Below are 25,220 nucleotides of genomic sequence, written 5' to 3' on the forward strand. Positions count from 1 at the left end.
TCAGACGTCAATGTGTAAATAATGCGAAACACTACTTCATTGTCTAATAAAAGAATATTTTATAGAACTTTTTAAATCAAAAGCTATACTTTAAATACTTCTGTTTTTTTTTTTTTTTTTTTTTTTTTTTTCCTGAGTTTAGCCATTGCCTTTTGTAAAACAATAACTCAAATAATATATATATATATATATATATAAATTTGAATTTTTGGCCTCTTGAATTCAAATAATGTTTTTCGCAATCACGAGCCGTGTATGTGTATGTATGCGCGTGTGTGTTTGTGCAAGCGCATGCGTGTGGGTGCGTGTGTGTGTATGTATGCATGTGCGTGCGTGTAGGCGTTCGTGTGTGTGTGTGTACGCGCGTGTGCGTGTAGGCGTTCGTATGTGTGAGTATACGCGCGTGTGTGTAGGCGTTCGTGTGTGTGTGTATGTAGGCATGAGTGTTTGTGTCTGTGCAGGCATGAGTGTGTGTATGTGTGTATGTAGGAGTGCGTGTATGTGTGTGTGTAGGAGTGCGTGTATGTGTGTGTAGGAGTGCGTGTATGTGTGTGTGTAGGAGTGCGTGTATGTGTGTGTGTAGGATATTGACGCGACCTGGAGACGGTTTTCGCCAGAGGAGCAGCATCGTGAGGCGGCCGGCCGACGATGGTGCTGCGGAGGGTGCTGGTGGGAAAATAAAATGATATCACATTAAAACAGTCAAATGAAAGCAATAAGCAATCGTGATTGCTCAAAAAAATTAACATGCACAACTTTTTTACAGAAACATACAACAAAACCCCAGTGTCTTGCCAGTCATGTTGCAATAGAGTGTAGAATTAGTGGCTCTTCCCGGTGATAATTTGCTAAAAGAAAAAATTATTACCTTGTCTAATTCGGGAAAAAGTACTCGAAAAATAGCCGACAGTGTGAAGTTTCTCCTTTAACAGTATCCAAATGGGTCAAAAAATAATAATTGCTCTCAGATAAGTTTACTGGTTTTTAGGAATTATTTTTTTTTTTTTGTATAGAGTTTGAATAATTTTCAATGTGTTAGGATCTAGGAGAGGAAATCTCAATCGCACTAGTGGGCCGCGTGCTTTGAGCTGTATTCAGCACAAAAGTAGTAGTTGTGGCTAATTGTGAACTTTTTTTTTTTTTTTTTTGACTTCGTCACAGATTTAACAAAACATTAATTTGCGTGTTAGATTAAGTTGAGTTTTTGTCTATTCTTAATTATAATTTAAATACTATTTTTCTATTTACTTTCTCGGTCATTGGCGTGCATTTCACATTAAAATAATTCTCGCAAGACAATGATAAAATTTGAAAATATTTTCTTCTCTTTTGAACAACATGGAAAAATATCGTCAAAGAAAGAAAGTGAAAAAAAATATTGTTATCAACTAATGGGTGCCTATTTTATTAAATGTATCTTTTTCAGAATCCAATATCTGGATATTCGGCTCCAACTTTGTCACACTGGAACTAATTCCACTTCCTGTTCTTATTCTTTGAACACACAACGGGCCACATGGACCAACGTCGCGGGCTGAATGCGGCCCGCGTCTTCACTGCGAATTGGTTTTCCCATTCCATGGCTGCTGTGAGTCCTAATATTGAACACAACAGCCCTGAACGAGATTTAACCGAACAATGTAGCAGGTGTCATGTCATTGAAGCCGAGAGTGCCTAAAAACTGGTGGATGAAGAAAATTTATCTCGCCAGTGAGATGCGGTAAACATACAGCAGATAAATTTACTTTGCCTACCAGTTTATTCGCACTCTCAGCTTCAATAAGATGACTTCCGCATCCCACACGCTTAGTTCCGATTCCAGTCTGCGAAATATGCAGCGAGGACGAAATCGTAGCTTCTGGATAGTTCAACCCGCCTGTCGGGTATGCTGCCTATAGTATTGCTATAGGTGCGCCAGCCTGATGCTGTAGACAATGCTAGTGTGCAAGTATATAGTGCGCGAAACAATATCAAATAAAGCTAAGTTTTGTTTGTAATGTTAGTAAATCGGAGAAATGACAAGAAGTCAGATTTCCGTTCACCTTGGTTAAAATTAAAATGACTTTTTTTTTTTTTTAATTACGGGTTGAATCATGTCGAATCTCGTTGCTAGAAACAGCATTGGGAAATTACTTTCCTAAATTGGTTTTAAAAAATGTTACATGTTTAACTAAAACCGCCGATTGTGTTATGTCTTTTTAATAATACCACGCATTATGATCTTTCGCATAAATTAGGATTTGAAACAAATTCTCTTTTTTTTTATCACAAAAAAGCCTCTAGAACAATTACTGTGTTTGTCCACTGGGTTAATTCAAATAACCAAATTTTTCCCAAATAAAGTTCGAGTATAAAGGGTTTGCTCATTAACGGGTATTTATATTCTCCTGTTTCTGCTTTATTTTTTAGATTGATACTTCATTCATTTCATGTATTTAGAGCAAGTTTTCACGGAATAAATGGACCTTGCTTCGCTCGAGTCTCCAATCTATTTAATGCTGCGTCTTCCCACGTTGTGCGGTATATTTTTTATATTTTTGTGTGCGATGGCTCAAACTTCTGCCGATGTTCTGCGAAATTAAAAACGCGCAATTCCATTTTACAATCAAAGACTTTTTATTCATTCCAAAATAAACCTGTAACATAGGTGCAACATTTATCAAACATATTCACATCATGTTTCTAGGTATGAAGTTGAATATTTACATTTCTATGAGGCTTGAATGATTATATGAGCAATCCAATAGGTTTATATTAGGAAAAGTCAAAAAGTTCCATTACTTTTAATTTGTCATTATTCTGTTTACTAAAGAACGATCTATACGATGGACCAGCCAAACCTCATCCGTCTTTCTTAGGTTAATGCAGATAGACAAAAATCAGTAAATATTTTTACTTTTTTTTTCAAAAAAAAAAAAAACGACCGTAAATCGCTTTTTGCCGCAACATAATCGGCTAAAAAGTATCGGATTACGGAAGAAAAGAGAACTTCAAAAAAGCATGAGTTGAGCTGGATAATCTCGATCTTTTCATTGTTCACCTTTCGTTACTTGATAAACCGTGACCTTGAAAGAAGCGTTTTCAATGGGGGGATGGTCCCTAAAACGTTTTTCGTTAATAACTCCTGTTCTACTGCACGGAATGCAGTGAAATTTCGTATCTTGGCTGTATTTTGCGGTCTAAACATAATTATGTAGCAAAAATTAGGGGTTCCTATTTGAAAATCAAGAGTTGGTGCTCATTTTGCTTTGTATATGGTCCCTTATCAAAATTTTACCTACGTAGTTTTAAAGAAGACTTTAAACTAAGTCGGATGACATCTTTTTTTCCTTTCTAGCACGAAAAATGGCCGAATAATTAAAAGTGTTTCGTTTTTTTTTTCTATGACTGTACATCGATAAAATACATAAATCAGGGAATTTTCAAAGGTAAATTTTTTAAAAAGTCGGAAATGTTACATATTTCACAAGTTCGGAAATTTTACAATATTTGTAACCTATCGTAAAATTTTGGCGGTAAATATCTGGTATTGTCTAGTAAATTAATTTTTAAGAACTTTAATATTTTATTTTTTTCTGATTAATTATGTTATTTATTGTAAACATAATTTTAGTAAATACTAAATTATTGCTAGTCCCAGATATTTTAGAAAACTACTAGTAGTACAATGCTCGTATTTTGTTATTCAGTAAACTTTGAAGTTTTATCCGGTAAACTACTAATTTCCCCCTCCCCCAAAATTTGAATTTTGCACGCCCCTGACTATTAGCAGTCATAAATAAATATGAATTAATAGATTATTAATTGCAAAGCACATTCTTACTTATATGATTTAGAGACTTCTAAGAGAAAAATTGTTTCATAAACAAGATTTATAACTGAAAATTTTATATATCATGGCTTTTACTAATTTTACTATGTGTGACTTACTTCTAATAAGTGTTAACCTTAAGAAAATCTGTATTTTCAAGAAATGATTGCTTAAATCTAAGAAATTAAAAATTATGTTTTGATTAGTAAAGGGATTGCCTCGATCAAGCATTCTGCCCCTCCCCCTTCAATTTTTTACCTGCTCAGCAAGCAGGTTACAATCTCTCTCTCAGTTCTAGTAGAATGTTTCTCCTCTTTTTGTACTAGCTCGCCAAATTCCTGTTTTTTTTTTTTTTTTTTCTAAACCAACAAGCTATTTAATAATCCCCCCTCGTGATATGCGCCCCTAGGCCAGGGCGTATGGGCCTAGGGGATGGCCTGTTGAGTAATCCGGGCCTGTTCATAGAAGAGGTAAACGCAATAGCAGTCGCCACAGCGAAGCATATTTTTGTGACTTTTTTTCTTGTGACCAATTTTAAACTGTGGGCCTACACTATCAATTACCATATTTGAAACTCAATGAGCATATTATAGCCCTCCTCTTCCTTAATCATCCCATTTTTTAAAAAGCCAGAATGTCAATCTGTTCAATTTTTTTCAAACCTCAAATTTGATCCATCAGTAGCCATTATATAACGTACATGAGTCAGTAGTGGCCATATTGCTGCTTACTAGTGGCCACCGAGTAGCCACCACTAGATCACACAATAATATTATGTCAGAAATGAGGCAGGTTTTTATGTAAAGAGATCACAACCTATTAAAAAGAAAATTGAGTTGATTTATGAAAAACCTTCCTGATTCAGTACTGGCCACTCGGTAGCCACTTTTGAATTTCCCAACTTTTTTGGTACCAGTAGTGGCCAGGTAAACTCTCAGCCAAAAAAGCAACTATTTCCAGTTGAAAACGTTCCAAACATGATCTTTCACATTTCATAACATGGTTACAGCTCTAAAAATATTATTTTTGAGCATTGTTCTATTCATAATACAACACAATATTTATATACCTCGTTACGGAGAAGCGTTAGAAGACAGCTGAAAAAACATCGACAATCCAGGCGACCGTATTAAATAGTTGCTAACAATTTTCCATGATGCTCTACCTACTCCTCCTTGAACTGCCCACTACACTATAGCCTGAGTTCTACCCCCTGCAAGTTTGAATCCACTGGGACCCCTAGAATCCTTATTTTTAAAACATAAACCTTAAAGTGTCCACTACTGAAGCAGTGGCCACTACTGGTGCATTTAGCTTTAAAAAAAAAAATTCCCGTACTAGTAGAGGTCCGAAGAACATCTGAGTGAAATTACAGAAATGCATCTTAATTACACGATTTATAAAAAATAAAATAAAATAAACAGAGCAGTCTCTGAGATCTTACGTCCCCTGTTATGTCCTTCTTTCTGATTTCCCCTGTTACAGGGTAAACTATAAAACAATGATTTGCACAATTTTAAAACACTTAATTAAAACATAAACATTTACGTGTGGAAAAAACTTGCCAAGACGAGAATAGTTCACGCGGCGAGCGAGCAATCAACACTGAACGAAAATACGAATTCAAACAATACTTTGAACTCTGTACGCTGCGCTGTACCTATTGATACATTAAGTTAATTGTTAGTTTTAATTGATTCATAAAAAAATTTAAAAAATTAATTGCAATTATTTTAATTGTGAAAAACGATTAACATACATTAATCTAATTAAATTAATTGCAAAGTCCAATTAATAGTTTAATCGCAATTAATTTAATTGCAATTAATTCAACTGCAATTACTTTTTTAATCAATTGACAAGGCAATTGAAAAAATAATTGATTAATGCCCAACACTGCCACCAGTTCAGTCATTCCAGCCGAGGACTGCAGTTTCGTGCTTATTAACACTCATCAGCCCGGCATAGGAAGTGACTGCGCTGGAGGTGGAAAACCTCTTAAGGAAGCCAAGAGTGCCAAACAAATTAGTAGCTAATATGAAACAGGTCAGCGCTAACTTCATATTAGCTACCAGTTTGTTTGGCACTCGTGGCTTCCTTAAGAGGTTTTCCACCTCGAGCTCAACCACTTCCTCTGCCGGTCTAATGAGTGCTAGAAAGCACGAAACTGCCGACCTCGGCTGGACTGACTTAGCTGGCGGTGTATTTTCATGTAAATGGTACTTAGTTAAGAAAGAGCAAATACATAAAAATTAGTAGAATTTTATCTTTTTTTGAGAATTGTAGTTGTATGAACTGAAATACTTTTTTTTTTTTTTTGCGTGAAAAATAAATCTAAACTTGGCGTCGGAGCACCTTTACGTAAGGCTCCTATATAAGAGGAGCTAACTTATCCTACATTTTGGTTCTAAAGTTGTCAGGTGAAAAAAATAGTATTAGTACAGTTATAGAAAAAAAAAACGAAACACTCGATCGTACTCAAAGACTATTGAAACTACAGACACGTGTAAGGTGTTATTATTTTAGGAATAAAAAGTTCGACATAATTATGTTAAAAAATTGTTGTTAAGGGGTCGTCTTCATATTAAAACGAGCATCAACTTCAAATTTTTCAATAAGAACCCCCCTTTTTTATCATATATTTGTAATCAACATCCTTTTTTAACTTTGTATACAAAATTTTGTTGAATTCGATCCAGCCGTTACTTCAGAATCGAGTTTTGAAAAATTCCTCTCGTACACTGTAAAAAAAACTGTAAATTTTGAAGAAGTTATCCGTATTTTTCACAGAAAAAAACTGTTCGTAATAAAATACAGGATTTCTGTTTTTTTTTTTTTTTTTTTTTTGAATCTGTAACCGGTTATAAGCCTTAATTGTTACCATGTCCTCACCGCGTACTTTGTTTTTCTTCGAATCTTTGAAATTTCGCCCGCGTGTTTGGATTTTGGTTCTCGTGCTCGAATTTTTGATCTTATATTTATTTAAAGCGAGAGTAAGTCTTAAATCGTTTGCAAATTCCATTTCATTGCATCCTAATCAATATTTTATTATTATGTTTTTTTGTCATCTGTTACAGAGGCATATTCGGAAATTTACCTTTGTATACATGTATTTCGTAGTAGTATAGTAAATATTGAAATGTATTTATGAAAGTATAGTTTCATTTTTTAATCTTCATAAAATAATAAATCAGCTTGAATAAATAATAAAAATACGGAAGATTTCTGTAAAATAAACGGAAGAAAACTGGCGTCCTGGCTGACAGGTTTTTTCCGTAAATTTTACAGATTTTTTTTACAGTGTAATGTTAAAACGTATTTTGATATTTTTGCTCATAACACAAAAACTAGATTAGGCACAGCAAAGATTGTTTTTTTATATCAAAATATGAATCGACCCAATAATAAAAACATCATTTACATCACCAAAAATGTAAATTTAATTTTTTTATGAATTATTGTAATATTTTTTGAAAAAAATATGATCTGAAACCATATTAAATTTTAACAGGGAAACAATCTAGAAGAGCTCTTATAAGGGAATCCAAAACTAGAGCTCAAAATATTCAGTAGTTTTTGCGCTATGCTTAAAAATTCATTTTTTCCCACTTTCGGGGACCGTATACTTTTTTAAAACAGAAATTATGAAAGTTAGTTTCCTCGTAAAAAAAGAAAAAAATTGTTCTGCAAAATGAGCAAACCAATTATAAGGTGGTTTTTCTACATTAGAGTTGCGTCTATGAATTTTTTAAATGCATAAATGTATTCGCTGTCTCTGCAGAAGAACAACGTTGCAACCGTCAGTTTTTTGTGAATATTGTTCAAATGTCAATGTGTAAACAATGCGAAACACTATTTCATTGTCTATTAAAAGAACTTTTAAAATTAAAATCTACACTTAAAATACTCCTGTTTTTTTTTTTTTTTTTTTTTTTTTTTTTCTTTCTTTCTGCGTTTAGCCATTGCCTTTTGTAAAACAATAACTCAGAAAAAAATTAACATGCACAATTTTTTTTATAGAAACATACAACAAAACCTCATTGTCTTGTTAGTCATGATGCAATAGGCAGTGTAGAATTAATGATTCTTCCCGGGGATAATTTGCTAAAAGGAAAAACTATTGCCTTGTCCATATCCAAATCGGGATAAAGCACTCGAAAAATAGCCGACTGCGTGAAATTTCCTCTTTAACAGTATCCAGATGGATCAAAAGGTAATATTTTCTTTTAGATAAGTTTGCTGGTTTTTAGGTATTATTTATTTTTTTGTAAGATGTTTGAATAATTTTCGATGTGTTAAGATCTAGGAGAGGAAAAAAAACGCTTGCTTTCAGCCCATATTCTGCACAAAAGAAGTAGTTGTGGCTAATTGTGAACTTTTTTTTTTTTTTTGACTTCGTCAAAGATTTAACAAAACATTAATTTGGGTGTTAGATCAAATTGAATTTTTGTCTATTCTAAATTATAATTTAAATACTATTTTTCTATTTACTTTCTCTGTCATTGTCCGTGCATTTCACATTAAAATCAATCTCGCAAGACAAAGATAAAATTAAAAATTATTTTCTTCTTTTTTGAACAACATGGAAAATTTTTGAAAAAGAAAGAGAGTCATAATCAAGTATTGTTATCAACTGCTTAATGCCTATCTTATTAAATGCATGTATTTCAGAATCCAGTATTTGAACGTTCGGCTCCGCCTTTATGACACTGGAACTCTAATTCTGCTTTCTAATCTTCTACTTCAAGCAAGCTACGGACCACATAGACCAGCCTCGAAGGCTCAACGCGGCCCGAGTCTTCGGAGCAATATAATTGCGGTATGGTTATCCCATTCGAAGGTTGTCTTAGTCCGAATAACCAGCAAAACAGCCCTGTACTAGGCTTAACCGAACAAAGAAGCAGATGTCATTGAAGCTAAGAGTGCCTACAAACTGGTGGATGAAGAAAATTTATCTCACTAGTGAGATACCGTAAACATATAGCATATAAATTTACTTTACCTACCAGTTTGTTCGCGCTCTCAGCTTCAATGAGGTGACTTCTGCATCCGGCACGATTTCGTTCCGATTCCAGTCAGCAAAATCCACAGCACGGACGGCATTGTAGCCTCTGGATCGATTAAATCGCTTGATGGGTATGCTGCGTGTAGTTTTGCTACAGGTGCGACAGCCTAGTGCCTGATACTATAGAAAATGTTCGTTTACAAGTATATGGTGCGCGATACAAAATTAAATAATGCCAAGCTTTGTTTGCAAGTGCAAAGTTACAAAATCAGAGAAATGACAAGAAGTCTGATTTCGGTTCACCTTGGTTTAAGCTAAAATAACTTTTGTCTTTTTAAATTACGGGTTGGACCATCTCAAATCTCGTTGCTAGAAACAGCATTGGTAAATTACTTTCTTAAATTGCTTTTAAGAGCCATTACATGTTTAACTAAAATCGCCAATTGTGTTAAACTTTTTAAATAATACCACGCATTATGATCTTCCGCATCTTTCTTAGGTTAATCCAGATAGGCAAAAATCAGTAAATAATTTAACCTTTTTTTTAAAAAAAAAAAGTTTACGACCGCTTTGTGACGCAACATTATCGGCCAAAAAGTATAGAATTACGGAAAAAAAGAGAACTTTAAAAAAAATCATGAATTGAGCTGGATAATCTCATCTTTTTTTTTTTTTTTTTGTTTACATTCCGTTACTTGATAAGCCGTGACCTTGAAAGAAGCGTTTTCAATGTGGTGACGGTCCCTAAAAAGTTTTTCGTTAATAACTCCTGTTCTACCGCACGGAATGCAATGAAATTTCGTATCCTGGCTGTATTTTGCTGTCTAAACATAATTATGTAGCAAAAAATAAGGGTTCCTATTTGAAAATCAAGAATTTGTGCTAATTTTGCTTTGTATACGGTCCCTTATCAAAATTTTACCTAGGTAGTTTTAAAGAAGACTTTAAACCAAGTCAGATAACACCTTTCTTTCCTTTCTAGCGTGTATAATGGCCGAATAATTAAAAGTGTTTCGTTTTTTTTTTTTTTTTTTTTTTTCTATGACTGTACAAAAGCTTCATTGCAGAAAACTGGTGTCCAAGCTTTAGGTGTGTTGCCCGATTAATGTTTGATTATTTTATTCCGTAAACCAAGAAGATTTAATTAATTCAAATTAAAAACTATTAAGGTGTGAAAATGAGGTTCATTACAGTAAACATTTCCCGATATATTTTTGTTGACTTTGTTAACTAGGTTATCTTTTTAAATTTACCTTAAGTGACATTTTACTCAACTTATCGTCAATTATTTTACGAATTAGCAACCAGCGAATATTATAACGTATTTATAAATGCTAGAAACGAGGTTGAATTCATTTCTGTCCTGGAACCAAAATGTCGGATAAGTCGCCCTGTCCTTTTCAAGGGGCTCTACCTTTAAGCAGGTTCTTACGGTGTCTTACTTCCAAATGCGCCCTGACGCTTTTTTCGCTCCGAACGTTCTCAAACCTTTTTAGTCTTTTCAGGCTCTTTAGTTTTGAAAATCACCAATTATTTTTTAATTAAATTACAGATTCGTATCTCATAGGTTACAATCATATAGTGCTGTCTTCATGCCCATTCTACTTTTACTTTATACACTATTCAGTCCGTAATAAATTTGCTTTATTTTAACGATGGAAAGAAATTATGTCCAAAACAGTACCAAAACAACGTTAGGTGTCAAAAATATAATGCGTAAACGTGCCCCGTGTCCGGGGTACGTTTACGCAACCGGCTTGGACTCAAAAATAATTTTTTTAACTGTTAAAAACACAAACTGTGCAGCAACTGAATGTACCAATTTTGACTCCATTAACTGCTTCATAAAATCACCAAGTCTAAAATTTCGTAAACGTGCCCCGGTCTACCCTACAATTTGTTTAAAATACAGCTAAGCTTAATATTAACTAAATTAATATTGCATTGAATATTTGGAAGTCTCAATTAATATTTTAAATGTTAATAACAATAACGTTATCATTTTATAGTAACAAAAATAATTTTTCGCTTACAACAAAATATTACAATATGAGTATAATTTTTAAAAAATTGCCTGTGTTACCAAATTCTTTAATCTTCGGCGGTTTTTTTTTTTTTTTTTCTGACTGTAATAGACTACGTATGGTACTACATCAAATAGGTCTAGTTCAAAGCAGAGAAAATATTTCACTTTGCTCATGTTCCCCTACTTTATGAACACAAACATAAAAATGATCACGTTTCACCTCTATTCAACCTTTTTTTTTTTTGACATTGATGAAATATGTCTCATAAATCACCTTGGGAATTTCTTGAGAATGATGTGAAGTATTAAAAAAGACGAAAGCAAATCAGAAAGTGTAGGAGAGTGAGCAAAATAACAAATAAATAAATAAATGCTTTCCCAAAAAATTTTCGAAAGTTTTCTGCAACAGAAAAATGCTACTTTCAGAAGAGAATTACACTTTTTTATCAGATTCATAGAACTGAACTGTAAAAAAATTCCGAAATGTTACTGAATATTTCCGTGTAATGTTTCGGGATTTCAATGGTTTTTATCCACTTCCTGGAAATATCAAGAATTGTTGTTGAAAAGTTTCCTGAATTGCTACAAGTAGCACGAATGCAGACTTCTCACTGTTGTGAAAAATATTTTTTGCTCCCAGTTTAAAGATTAACTGAGCGTATTTGAAAAGTGTATCGGCTTCAGTTCGATTACGGTCCGTCCATGCTGATTAGTGATTAAGTTCCCAATGGGAGCGAATAAGTATGGGTTACGTTGCTTTTCCGGAGTTACAGGCGAATAAAATTTTCGATACTTTCTTGCAATTCTAGCTTAGCTTTGGCCATGCTTGCAATACTGCATATGGAACTTTCTTGATTAATCAGGAAGGTCCGAGCTTTTATATTATATCTACTTAAGTTGACTTCCAGAGGCACGACTTGCTTCAAACGGGAAGATTTCTGAATTTTTCAGGAGGCTCCCGCGATAATTTCAGGAAGGTTACTGAATTTTAGCGAAAAACGTTCCTGGTTTTTGCAAGGTATGCTACTGACAGAAATTGGGCACATCAGCTGCCCATTATTTTCCAGGAAAGTTTCTGAATCGTTTTTACAGTGTATGACACTAAGCTTAGGTTGCTACACTGTAAAAAAATTCCGATACGTTACTGAGTATTTCCATGTAACGTTTCAAGATTTCAATGGTTTTTATCCACTTCCTGGAAATATCAAGCTTCAACGCCAAAAAGTTTCCTGAATTGCTACAAATTGTCCGAATGCAGACTTCTCTCTGTTGCAAAAAATATTTTTAGCTCCCAGTTTAAAGATTAACTGAGAGTATAAAGTGTATCGGCTTCAGTTCCGCTACGGCTTGTCCATGTTGATTAAACTCCCAAAGAGAGCGGATAAGTATGGACTACATAGCTTGGCAAGAGTTGCAATCAAGCGCGATGCTTGATATGTATTTGCAATTCTGGCTTAGCTTTGGTCATGGTGACAATACTGCCATTGGAACAGTCTTAATAAAGCTGGAAGGTGCCAAGCTGTTATGTTATCTCTACCTAAGATTACTCTGATGTTCCAGAGACACGACTGGCTTTAAACGAGAAGATTTCTCTATATTTTAGGAAGGTTACTGAATTTTAGCGGAAAACGTTCCTGGTTTTTGCGAGATATGTTACTGGAAGAAATTGGGCACATCAGCTGCCTATTATTTTCCAGGAATGTTTCTGAATCGTTTTTACAGTGTAACACGAAAATTTCACTTCATATTTTTTTTTTTTTTTCGAACAACTTTTCACAAAAACATCATTTCATAAAAAGAGCTCAAATATCTGATTGCAGTTTAAATATAAAGCCTTTCTATAGTATAAAAAAAAACTTTTTTTATGCATTTTGATTTATTTTCAAATATACTATTAACTTTCGAAAATGGAGCACTTTGAAACACCATTTTCGAGAACAAATTAACATTTTCATTATTAGACATTGCTTAGGTAGATTCGAATGAGTCCTAGCATCAACAGGTCTAATAATTCCTGTATTTTCACTATTACTAAGTGTTCTCATCCTCATATATAATAGCGAATGATCTAGTAATGCTGACGTCATCAACAACGAACTTCGCGCCACAGCTTGATAATTTTATAATATTTTTTTGGCAATGTTTGACATGCAGGAAAAGCTTTATTTTGACAGGGCTGAACTGGATCCGGTAACTTTACTACTTTACGCTATCTACTGGAGTTTAGGGTTAATCCACTGGAGTTAGTGTTAAAATTTCAACCATCAAACTATCACCAAACAGGCAATTGATGCTTTTAAATGTGTTGTTGTTGCCTATCCGCCGCCCTTTGCCTACACCAGGTTCAAAAGGTCCCGACGCGCCAGATTCTCGTAAATAAGATCCTGCTCATCGCACAGCTGCCTCCATGAGGCGCCAATACAAGCAAGAAGATGAGCAGAACTTGCTGAAAGGGAACAGGAACAAGGAGAGAAAATCTTCTACCCATTTAAAAATCTTAAACACTTTAAGTGCCCAATACGGAATCAAGCCATGGCCGATTGAAGAGGACGAGGACCACTGCAAGAAATCGACAAACCAGGACTCTTGGCTGCATACCAGTGGTGGGTCAGCGGAATGCGCCATCTCGAGAGAATTTGTTGTCTGGTTAAGGAGTGGATTTCCGATGGAGTAAGCTCACAATAATTATCCTTCTAAACATCACAACCATTTTTGGCGAGCGTATCAGCAATTTTGTTTCCAAAAACTCCTACGTGGGATGGAATCCACTGGAGACATACTTGCTTCTTCCCGCCCATCTCGTACAGAAGTTTCATGATTTTTTGGCTTTGAATATCAAAAATTTTGGGCCAGTTTTTAAAATACTGTATAGCACTCTTGCTGCCAGTCAAGATCCAAATACTATTTTTGTCAGTGGTCAGGGCTTGATTAAGGGCAGCTTCAATAGCTATGATCCCTAATCTAAAAACTGAGCAATAGTCAGGGTTTCATTCAAATGTAGAAACAATTTTCACCCGTCATACCTTGACGGGAGATTTTCTAGTTATAACAGATTGTGCTAAGCTGAGATGACTGTTTCTTAAGTTTCCCTACTAAACGAGCTGATGTGTGCATCACATGACTTCCTTTTACTCCAATTTTAACGTCATTTTCTCATTATTGGCAATTTTAATGTGATTCAATAGTTTACTCTCTAAATATCACTACCAGTGGCCAAATTAAAACCATATTTTTAAAAAAAATCGCCAAATTTGTCGCCAAGTTGGCGACAAAACTTGGCAACCAAAAGACTGGCAATACATTGCCAAGTCTCCACCAAATTATAACACCACTTGTGTATACATCGAAATAAACAATGATTTCCCCCCAAAAAGGGGCAAAAGACCCCTTTAGAAACACCGGAATGCAACCAAAAGGGAAGGTGCACAACTGAACCCCGCTAGGAGTCTACGTACCAAATTTCAACTTTCTAGGACGTACCGTTTTAGAGTTATGCGACATACATAAGCACATCCGCACATGCGCACATACATACATACATACATCCGCACATGCGCACATACATACATACGTACATACGGACGTCACGAGAAAAGTCGTTGTAATTAACTCGGGGAATGTCAAAATGGATACTTCGGGTTTTTATACGTTCTTAAGCACTTATCCGCGTGTTGTCGGGTTGGAAAAAAAAACTCAACATTAATTCGGAGGTGAGCAAAATGGAAATTAAGGCCGAATTTTGAGTGAAAATTTTTTCGCGAATGCAATACTTCCTTTTTTGTAAAAGGAAGTAAAGAGAATAAAGAATAAAGTATGGAGTATTATACTAAAAAAAGAAAGAGTTTCTACGGTAAAGAAGAAAGTATAGCAAACAAAAACGTGGACTAAAATGTCTTTAAAATGAACAAAAACAGAAGAAACTGGAGGGAAATATTAATCAATTTCATAGGCGGAATTTAGTGAGAGAATATTTCAAGTGACACACAGATTCACTGTCAGTATGCATAAGTTCAAGCATGGCCCCACTAGATAGCGCAGACGCTTAACAGGCCTTGACAATTTATGACTTTTCTGTTTTAAACCGATGCAGCTCATACATCCCATAATCAAAGTCAACGTTTCAAAGTTTGTTTATTTTTGATTGGACATCGCCCATTTTGACCGCAATTAGCGCTGAACGGAAACCCTGCATCCACCAATCATTGGCAACGTAATGGAAACAGGGGTTTCTGTAGCGCCCTCTTTGTTACCATCAGTTTCAGCGATCATCACGACCTATAAAAATTAAGTGGGGCCATGATTCAAGTTAACGAACTACCTTTAGTAACAGATTTCATTTTTTGAATATAATTTTTAAACGTTCTCTACAGACTGATATTCCTTAACTGGTATAAAATAAAAGTTGAGATTTCCGAATAGCGATGGTGAATGGTATTTGTTGCTGCAGCCTTTAATTGAGGCCATGGGGGATTTTCAAGAGAAATCACACACTCTAAAAAAAATTCCGAAGCGTCCCTGATTATTTCCGTGGAACATTTCGGTATTTCACTGGTTTTCATCAATTTTCTGAGAAACGTAGATATTTTTGCCAATTTTTTCTGAATTACTACAAGTTGCACGAATGCTGACTTCTCATTGTTGTGAAAAATATTTTTAGCTACCAGTTTAAAGATTCACTAAACGTATTTATTAAGTGTACCAGTATCAGCTGAACTGTGGCCTTCCCAGATTGGCTAAGCTCCCAATGAGAGCGACTGTGCATCTGGGTTCCGCAGCTTAGGAGGAGTTGCTGGTGCGTAAGATGCTTAGTACTTATTTGTAATTTTGTTTTAGCTGTGGCCATGGGTTCAAAAATGCTTTAGGTGCTTTCTTGGTAAATCAAGAAGGCGCCAAGCTAGTACTTTAAACCTTCTTAAATTTTTACTGAAGGTTTTGGAAATATGACTGGCTTTAAGCGGGAAAATTTCTGTATTTTTTAAAAATAGTCAATGATTATTTCAGGAAGGGGTTACTGACTTTTAGCGGAAACCGTTCCCGTATTATGCAAGATATGTTACTGGCAGTATTTAATCATACAAGCTGTCCATTATTTTCCAGGAACATTTCTGAATCGTTTTTACTGCGAAACGGCAAGAGAAAATCCAATGAAATAAATTGCAATATTAAACATGAGTCAGATTGTGTACTGTTTTTCACACCAAATCATTTTGCAATAAATCTTAGTAGAAAATCTTAAAATACGCTGCATTTTTTTCTTAACGTTCTCAATGACAAAAGTGAAGATTACTAAGCGGACAAAAATGCTTGCGGTAAGTATTTCAACAACTGAAATGCAAAGAGAATTGATTATTGCTATTGGGGACGGTGGATCATTAACCTGATAAGTAAGACTTAATTTTAAGTAATTTTTTAATTAATTAAAAAGATTACTTCAGTCGTTTAAATATTACACTAGCGATACCCGCATGGCTTTGCCCGTAGTAGAAAATTAAAAGGTCATTTGGTTCGCCGGGAAAAATGATGGATGTGAATATCTCGCCAATTTGCTATGTTCATTTGCTCGCCCATGGTCGCATATGGTAGTTTGCTCGCCTATGGTCGCATATGGTAGTTTGCTCGTCCACGTTTTGGTAATAGGCTAGTTCAGATTTTGGCAATTTTTTCGTCCACATTATGATAATTTGCGCGGTAAAATGTTCTTGAAATTGAAATGGAAAAAGAACAAAATCGAATTTTCAAAAAATCGCTTCGAGGTGCTCACTCCTATGCTGCGAACTCATTTTGTGCCAAATTTCACGAAAATCGGCCGAATGGTCTAGGTGCTACACTGTAAAAAAATTCCGAAATGTTACTGAGTATTTCCGTGTAACGTTTCGGGATTTCAATGGTTTTTATCCACTTCCAGGAAGAATCAAGTATCATCGTCAAAAAGATTCCTGAATGGCTACAAGTTGCACGAATGCAGACTGTTGTGAAAAATATTTTTAGCTCCCAGTTTAAAGAATAGCTGAGCGTATTATAAATTGTATCGGTTTCATTTCGATTACGGCCTGTTCATGCTGATTAAGCTCACAAAGGGAGCAAAAATGTATGGACTACGTTGCTTTGCAAGTATTGCAGGCGAGTAAAATTCTAGATACTTGCGAGCAATTCTGACTTAGCTTTGGCCATGTTTGAAATACTGCTTATAGAACTTTCTTAATAACTCAGGAAAGTGCTAAGCTATTCTATTATACCTACCTAAGTTTACTCTAAAGTCCTGGAGACTTGACTGGCTTCAAACGGGAACATTTCTGAATTTTTCAGGAAGCTTCCGGGATAACTTCAGGAAGGTTACTGGATTTTAGCGGAAAACATTCCTGATTTTTGTAAAGTATTTTTCTGGTAGAAATTGGGCTCGTCAGCTGTCCATTATTTTCCAAGAATGTTTCTGAATCGTTTTTACAGTGTGTACGTGTAAGAGATAGAGATCTAGACACACAGACTTTCAGCTTGATTATTGGTAAAAATAAATTTTTTCAGCAAGATGTGGATGCAGAATAATGTCGACGGTTTAAGAGGGGGGAAATAATCCCCCTGTATCCGCCCCTGACTACAAAAGAAACCGAGATCTCTCCTCCAAGTCTACTTTACAAAGCTTATTTAAGCGTGAAAGAAAAGAGCAAAAAATAGAAAAAGAAAACGGTACAGGCTAAGGCTCGCAGATGAAAATTAATGACAGCGCCCAAAGAGACTTAATTTTTATTGATAGAATACAATTGTTTGTAAGGAAATAAAAAGTCAACTAAGAGATCATTGTAAAAATCAATTCAAGGTACTGACTACTTTTCGAAGAGAAGCTATTAGGTAGCACCAAGAAATGCTTTTACAGCAGGTGAAGAATAAAATATTCAGTGACCTGCTATTGGGAAAATGCCTCGTTTGCAATTCTACTTATTTTTCCTCATTTGTCTCTGTGAGAGATAAAATCTCAGTGAAATAAATGTCTAACTTCAATAGGAGTTTTTTTGTAATGTTTTTTATACCGATTCAGTCTGCAATAATAAATGTTGGGCAAAACCTTATAATAAACAATACTCTCAGACAGGTAGAGGGCAGTAACTGAATTTTTTTTAATATCATTTGGATTTTTGTCAACTATTGTACGTTATTTCTTTTGTGCAAGTTTGCTCATTTGGTTTCCGATGAAAAAAGGACAACGAAAACGTCGTATTCCTACATATCTCTATTGTTAGTATTGAATAAAAACCGCGCTCTTTCAAGTATCTTGAAAACTTATACTATCTGCTGATAATGGAGTTTATTTGCCCTCGGCAAGAAACTCCAAAGGCATCTATTCTCTCCTCCACCCTATTCTTAGCTTCTGGGCGATTCTCGAAAAAATGACCCGTGCGTAACGCTAAGTTTTTTATTTTACTCAAGTAACTATTAATTAAATATGGGATTAACTGTTATGCTTTGATAGTATATTAGAGCATGTATTATTCCCCAACAGCATTATTTTTTGAAGGCTTTGGTGAGTAGGAAAAATTAAAAAACTTAGCGTTACGCACGGGACATTTTTTCGAGAATCGCCGTTCTAATGTTTCGATCAAAAACTTAAAAAATTATATTATGACATCAACAGATCCTACTTGTGTTATTTAAACCTAATAAGATGTGCAACTATTTGTTTTCTACGAGTTGCCTACAAACTGGTCAAGCTCTTTACTAAAGAACTTGACTAATTCATAAACCGATTTTCCATGAAACGCAGTTGTTCTAAAAAATACCATCAATATTTTTGACCACACAAGTCGAAAACAGTTGGATTAATTCTTCCTAAATCTTGTAAAAGGGATTCAAGTACATTCTTCTTTTGTGAGAATGTTTTAAATTCCTTGGGCTTAAGTAGTAGTTTGAAGAAACTCGCTCGTAAAAATAAAATTGAAATATTATTAGCTTTTTACTTTTAAATTATGTGACCTTGTAATACTGCAAACGTTAAAACTTGTTGCATGATTAGAAAGGAAAAAATGTCAAGTAAGAATAAAATGTTGGAAATAGCATTCTATCGCCTACCAAGGGGCTACTCCACCGCAAAGCTGATATGCTTGTAAGGGTTTGGGAATTTAAAGTCAGATGTGGAGGAAATACAAGTCTTGCTTTTCTTTAATTTAGTTATTTTATGCTATTCATTTTTATGTAGTTATTTTTAACTACTTTTCTTCTTTTTATTTTATGAATTTTTAAATTTATTATGAATTGTTCTCTTTACACATATCACAAATTTTTCAGAAATGAAAGTGTTTCAATTTGTAAAAAACATTGTTTATTTTTCAGAGATAATTCGGGTTTTTACGAGAAATTATGTGGTTTGAAGCTTATGTCAAATTTATTTGTAAAAGATTCAGTGTGCCCTTTCTCCATTTGCTAAAAACGCAGGAAAAGAGAAACTTTTCAGAAAATGTTTTTTTAATTTTAACATTAATTTTTTCGTTTTGAAAGCGATTTCAAGCACCCATAAATCTTGCTCGCAGCTCCAAAGTACTTGGCTGCGAATGTATTTGCAAATTCTACCTTCATTTTATTTCTCTTTTATTCAAATGTAGATTTCATTATCTACATTTGAATAAAAAAGCGATATTGGCTTTTAGATTTAACATGGTATTTAAAAGATTACCTCTTAAATTATTTTCCTTCTTAAAGGATCAGTTTATCGGTGAAAAAAGTAACACTTAATTCTTCTTTTAACTTCAGTTTGTCTATACTAATTTCTTAGTCTTATGTACATCGTACAAAGCTTCAGCCTTCCATCTGCATATAAATTGCACCGCTTTCTTCCCAAAAAAAAAGTCACATTTATGGAAGCGCAGTTTAGAAAGAATCTCAAGGAACTACTTACCTCTAAAGTTCTAAACCCACCTGAATTCCCAATTTGCATCTTCAAGAATACGAAAATCAATTTCAAGAAGAAAAACGGGAAAAAAAACTTTAACAGGGAAAGTATCTCTGGCTATCGCTTAACATCTTGGCTTCGCAGCTGGAGCAGCCAGAAACAGGAAAATGGTGTTTCCCGTTGGGAAGCCAACGATTCCATGGAATTTCTTTTAGAATGTTTAAGGGCTGTATCAGTAGACATAAAAAAGAACTCTCGGTATATTTTCTTCTTCCAGCGGCATGTTAACTACCTCATCAAGTTGTGTTCTATTTTGCCTTCGAAGCTTTTCAAGAATTTCCTGGATTTAAACGCGGAACAACAGCTAGAGAGTTTTATAGCAAATGAGAGAGAGAAGGTACTCGGTTTAAAGTAGTGTCTATCAAGGGGAAGACTTTGCGGAAATTCGTTTTATAGAAATTCTTCTTTTTTTATGACTTTGTTTTATCAAAGGGGTAGATTGGTATTTCCTTTGAAACCATAAACGTTCTGTATTTGCTTTTATAAGGTGCAAGCAAAGTTATTTTTTGCAGCGTTACCACCACCTGTTTTTATTTTCTGTTACATTATTCAACAATGATTTGTTATGCTGGCTAAAATTTATTTTAGTGAATCTGAAGAAATCTCATTTCAACTTAGGGACTGAGAAAGTATGTAGCACATAAATACAATTATATTCAGGGTGTCCACCCTATTGGTGGACCAATAGCAAATTTCTAAACCGTTAAAAAAAAGGGGGGGGGGATAAGCGTATAGTTCCAATTGGAAAAAATCTTTAAATTCCGTAAGGAATCAAAATTTATGGAAGTATTTATGAAAGTCTATTTATGGTTAAAAGGCGGGGAGGGGGGGTATTGAAGTGGTTTAACATTTTGTTTTAAGAGTTTCTAATTTCCATTCCCCGATATCATTAAGTAAATTACATTTTTTTTAAATTCAAATCAATTTTTTTTAACAATTATAATCTCTTTTTCAGCAATCACGATTGCTTATTGTTCTCACTTGACCATCCTTGGTGTTTGGTTCCTTTTTCAGCTTGGACCAGGGGCCTCTGCAGCACCAAGGCGCACTGGTCCCTGGTCCCGAGCACTATTGCCCTGTAGTCGCTTCTCCTGGTCGGTGGTGTCCATGTCCTTCACACACCCACGCTCACACACATGCACACTCACACACGTACAAACTCACACACACACCTACGTGCATACACACAGGTCTACGCACTCGCGCCTATACACACCACTACACACACGTAATCCCCCAGGATGAGGGGCTGGTTTGGGGGGACAGGAGCCGTTTCAAAAAACACCAACTCCAATGAGTAGGGTCGTTTCAAAACTCGTGATTGCGAAAAACATAATTTGAATTAAAAATTTCAAATTATGATGTAATAATTTGAATTCAAAAGAATTCAAATTGATATTTTTTTTTTTTTCAAAAAAAGATTTTTGTTTAATGTCAGGGTTTTTTTGAGCAATCACGAGTTACTTATCGTCCTCATTTGACTAAAGTTGATGTTGCTCTGATTTTTCAGATTGCCAGGACGATAGGTGTTTTCATTATATATTTAGGGAGTAAAATGTTCGTCGTCATGGTCACAAATCATCTGATTTCATTCGAATTAAAAGCTTTCTTTGTGTAAAGTTATGTTTTTTCAGAAAAAGCACCTATTTAGATGAACTTAAACAGCGAAACTTCATCTTCATACAAAATTTCAAGATTGCTAATTCTCATCACATAAGATTGATTAGAAATAAAACTACATGACGGTATAAGCTGTAAATAATCTTTATGATAAGTGTACTGGTGGATATCGGCCATAAAATCTTTATCTTTATTACCGCATCCTAATCACCACTTCTTTTTTACAGATATACGTCGTATTACCTATTCTAGAAAATTAAGTCATAATATTATGACTGGCACAAATTTCTCAGTCATTTCTATTCCATTCCATTTCTAGAAACAAGAAAACCCAACGAATAACCTTTCGTAATTCGTGATCGCGAAAAACATAATTTAAATTCAAGATAATTTAAATTCACTTTTTTTAAGGGGTCTAAGGACCGTTAACCTTCAAAACTTTCGATTTTCTGGAAAAAATATATGTTATGCATAGTTTAATTCGGAACAATTTGATACCCTATTTATTACCATAAGCCAAAAACTTTTCGAGTTATCGTATAAATGCGTAAACTTTCCCCGGTTTTCTCGTTTTGCGCGCATGATATCTCAGAAAGTTTCTTATATATTTCCGTACAACTTTTAATGTATGTTTATCTCGTTTATATTTCTTCAAAACTTTCGATTTTCTGGAAAAAATATATGTTATGCATAGTTTAATTCGGAACAATTTGATACCCTATTTATTACCATAAGCCAAAAACTTTTCGAGTTATCGTATAAATGCGTAAACTTTCCCCGGTTTTCTCGTTTTGCGCGCATGATATCTCAGAAAGTTTCTTATATATTTCCGTACAACTTTTAATGTATGTTTATCTCGTTTATATTTCTTCAAAACTTTCGATTTTCTGGAAAAAATATATGTTATGCATAGTTTAATTCGGAACAATTTGATACCCTATTTATTACCATAAGCCAAAAACTTTTCGAGTTATCGTATAAATGCGTAAACTTTCCCCGGTTTTCTCGTTTTGCGCGCATGATATCTCAGAAAGTTTCTTATATATTTCCGTACAACTTTTAATGTATGTTTATCTCGTTTATATTTCTTCAAAACTTTCGATTTTCTGGAAAAAATATATGTTATGCATAGTTTAATTCGGAACAATTTGATACCCTATTTATTACCATAAGCCAAAAACTTTTCGAGTTATCGTATAAATGCGTAAACTTTCCCCGGTTTTCTCGTTTTGCGCGCATGATATCTCAGAAAGTTTCTTATATATTTCCGTACAACTTTTAATGTATGTTTATCTCGTTTATATTTCTTCAAAACTTTCGATTTTCTGGAAAAAATATATGTTATGCATAGTTTAATTCGGAACAATTTGATACCCTATTTATTACCATAAGCCAAAAACTTTTCGAGTTATCGTATAAATGCGTAAACTTTCCCCGGTTTTCTCGTTTTGCGCGCATGATATCTCAAAAAGTTTCTTATATATTTCCGTACAACTTTTAATGTATGTTTATCTCGTTTATATTTCTTCAAAACTTTCGATTTTCTGGAAAAAATATATGTTATGCATAGTTTAATTCGGAACAATTTGATACCCTATTTATTACCATAAGCCAAAAACTTTTCGAGTTATCGTATAAATGCGTAAACTTTCCCCGGTTTTCTCGTTTTGCGCGCATGATATCTCAGAAAGTTTCTTATATATTTCCGTACAACTTTTAATGTATGTTTATCTCGTTTATATTTATGACCTGAACCTAAATTTATTTTTTTTTTTAATTATTTATTTATTTTTTTGACATTTCATAAGTTAATATCAAAAATTTCCAAAATTTTGGGCATTTTTTTTTTTTTTTTAAATATTAACTTTCTAGTTGAAATTTAGGTTCAGATCATAAACATATACAAGACAAACATGCATGAAGTTTTACGGAAATATATTAGAAACTTTCTGAGATATCATGCGCGTAAAACGAGAAAACCGAAGAAATTGAGAGAAAAAGAGGCTTACCTGAGAAAAAGAGGCTTACTTACATAAATCTCTATGGGGAAAGTTTACGCATTTATACGATAACTCCAAAAGTTTTTGGCGTATGGTAATAAATAGGGTATCAAATTGTTCGGAATTAAACTATGCATAACATATATTTTTACCAGAAAATGAAAATTTTGAAGGTTTAAGGTCCGTACACCCCTTAACATCTTAAATTCAAATGATTTTCCTCGCAACCACAAATTGCCATAGGACCCTACTCGTTGAATTTCTTGTTTCTTCAAATGGAATGGAATGGAAATGGGGAAAAATATTTGCACCCTTTAATTAATTTATGAAACACGGCAAGCAATCAATTCAGTTTTTCTTTAAAAAAATGAAAATAAGACTAACGAGAATATTTAAGTTTAAGAGCACCTATAAAGTCCAGCGTTGTTTCGGAGAAAGAATTTATGTTGTAACATAAGATTCAAGACACCGTTCATATCGTCTGCACAACTTTTTTTTTCTTTCTTGGCCGGAAACTTTCGTTACAACCATTAAATAAAATGCGTAAAAAATAAAAAAAAAATAAAAATAAAAAAAAATTGAATTTTGACATCTTGAATTCAAATTATGTTTTTTCGCAGTCACAATTGTGTGTGTGTATATAGGCATGTGTGTTTGTGTCCAGGCATGAGTGTATGGGTAGTTGTGTGTATGTGTGTTTGTGTGTGTGGGGGGTGTCTGTGGGTGTGTGTATGTGTTTGTGTCTGTATGCATTTGTGTGTATGTTTGTGTGTGTGTATGCGTAGGTGTCTGTATGTATGCGTGGGTGTATGTGTTTATGTGTGTAGGTGTGTGTAAGTATATATGTGTATGTGTGTGTGTGTATAGGTGCGTGTATGTATGCGTGTAAGTGTAGGATATTGACGAAACCTGGGGACGGTTTTCGCTAGAGGAGCAGCATCGTGAGGAGCCGGTCGACAATGATGCTGCAGAGAGTGCTGGCGGGAAAATAAAATCATAGGAACGCCGAAAACAGTCAAATAAAAGCAATATGCAATCGTGATTGCTCGAAAAAAAAAACATTTTTCTTAGCATTACAAAGTTATCGTCTGCCATCTGAAATACCATAAGAGTAGTTCTAAATAATTCAAGCTTTTACGGGGGGGGGGTTGCCTTTTCTTTTTAATAAACTATTTTTTTCTTTTATCAGTACTCTGTAAATTTAAATACAGTGATTACTTTTGCATAAATTTAGATTCAGAATATGTTTTCCAATCAAATTCACGAATAGAAATTAGATATTCTTGCAAAAAATAAGATTTAAAAAAAGACGTTTAATCATAAATAGACCTTTGAGCTTATACATAGTACTTGCAGAGTCTTTTTAACCATTAATAGTGTCTCCTGATGACAAGGATCCAATATAAATTTGAACCTATTAACACACTTTGTCAATTTGCATACATCTCTTTAAGAGCTCTCTCGCTGACGTCATAATATCTTCAAAAACCGTGATTTTTCAAAACTTTAACCCTCGGTCAATTTTGGTCGTAGCAGAAAGATTTTTTTTTTTAGTTTCAAATGTTAGTGTGTCAAGTATATTTTACTAAAGATAATTGCCACACTGGGGGACTGTTTAAAAAGTTAGATTTCGTATTTTTTTCAAAATTTGATTTTTTGACAAACATTTTATAAATTATGATTCCTTACGGAATTTAAAGATTTTTTCCAATTGGAACTATACGCTTATCTCTTACGGTTTAGAAATTAGCTATTGGTTCACCAGTAGGGTGGACACACTGTATAGTATTTTTCATTGGTGTTTTCGTTGGAGGGGGGGG

Source organism: Uloborus diversus, chromosome 8 (assembly GCF_026930045.1).
Source record: "Uloborus diversus isolate 005 chromosome 8, Udiv.v.3.1, whole genome shotgun sequence".
Taxonomy (NCBI): Eukaryota; Metazoa; Arthropoda; class Arachnida; order Araneae; family Uloboridae; genus Uloborus; species Uloborus diversus.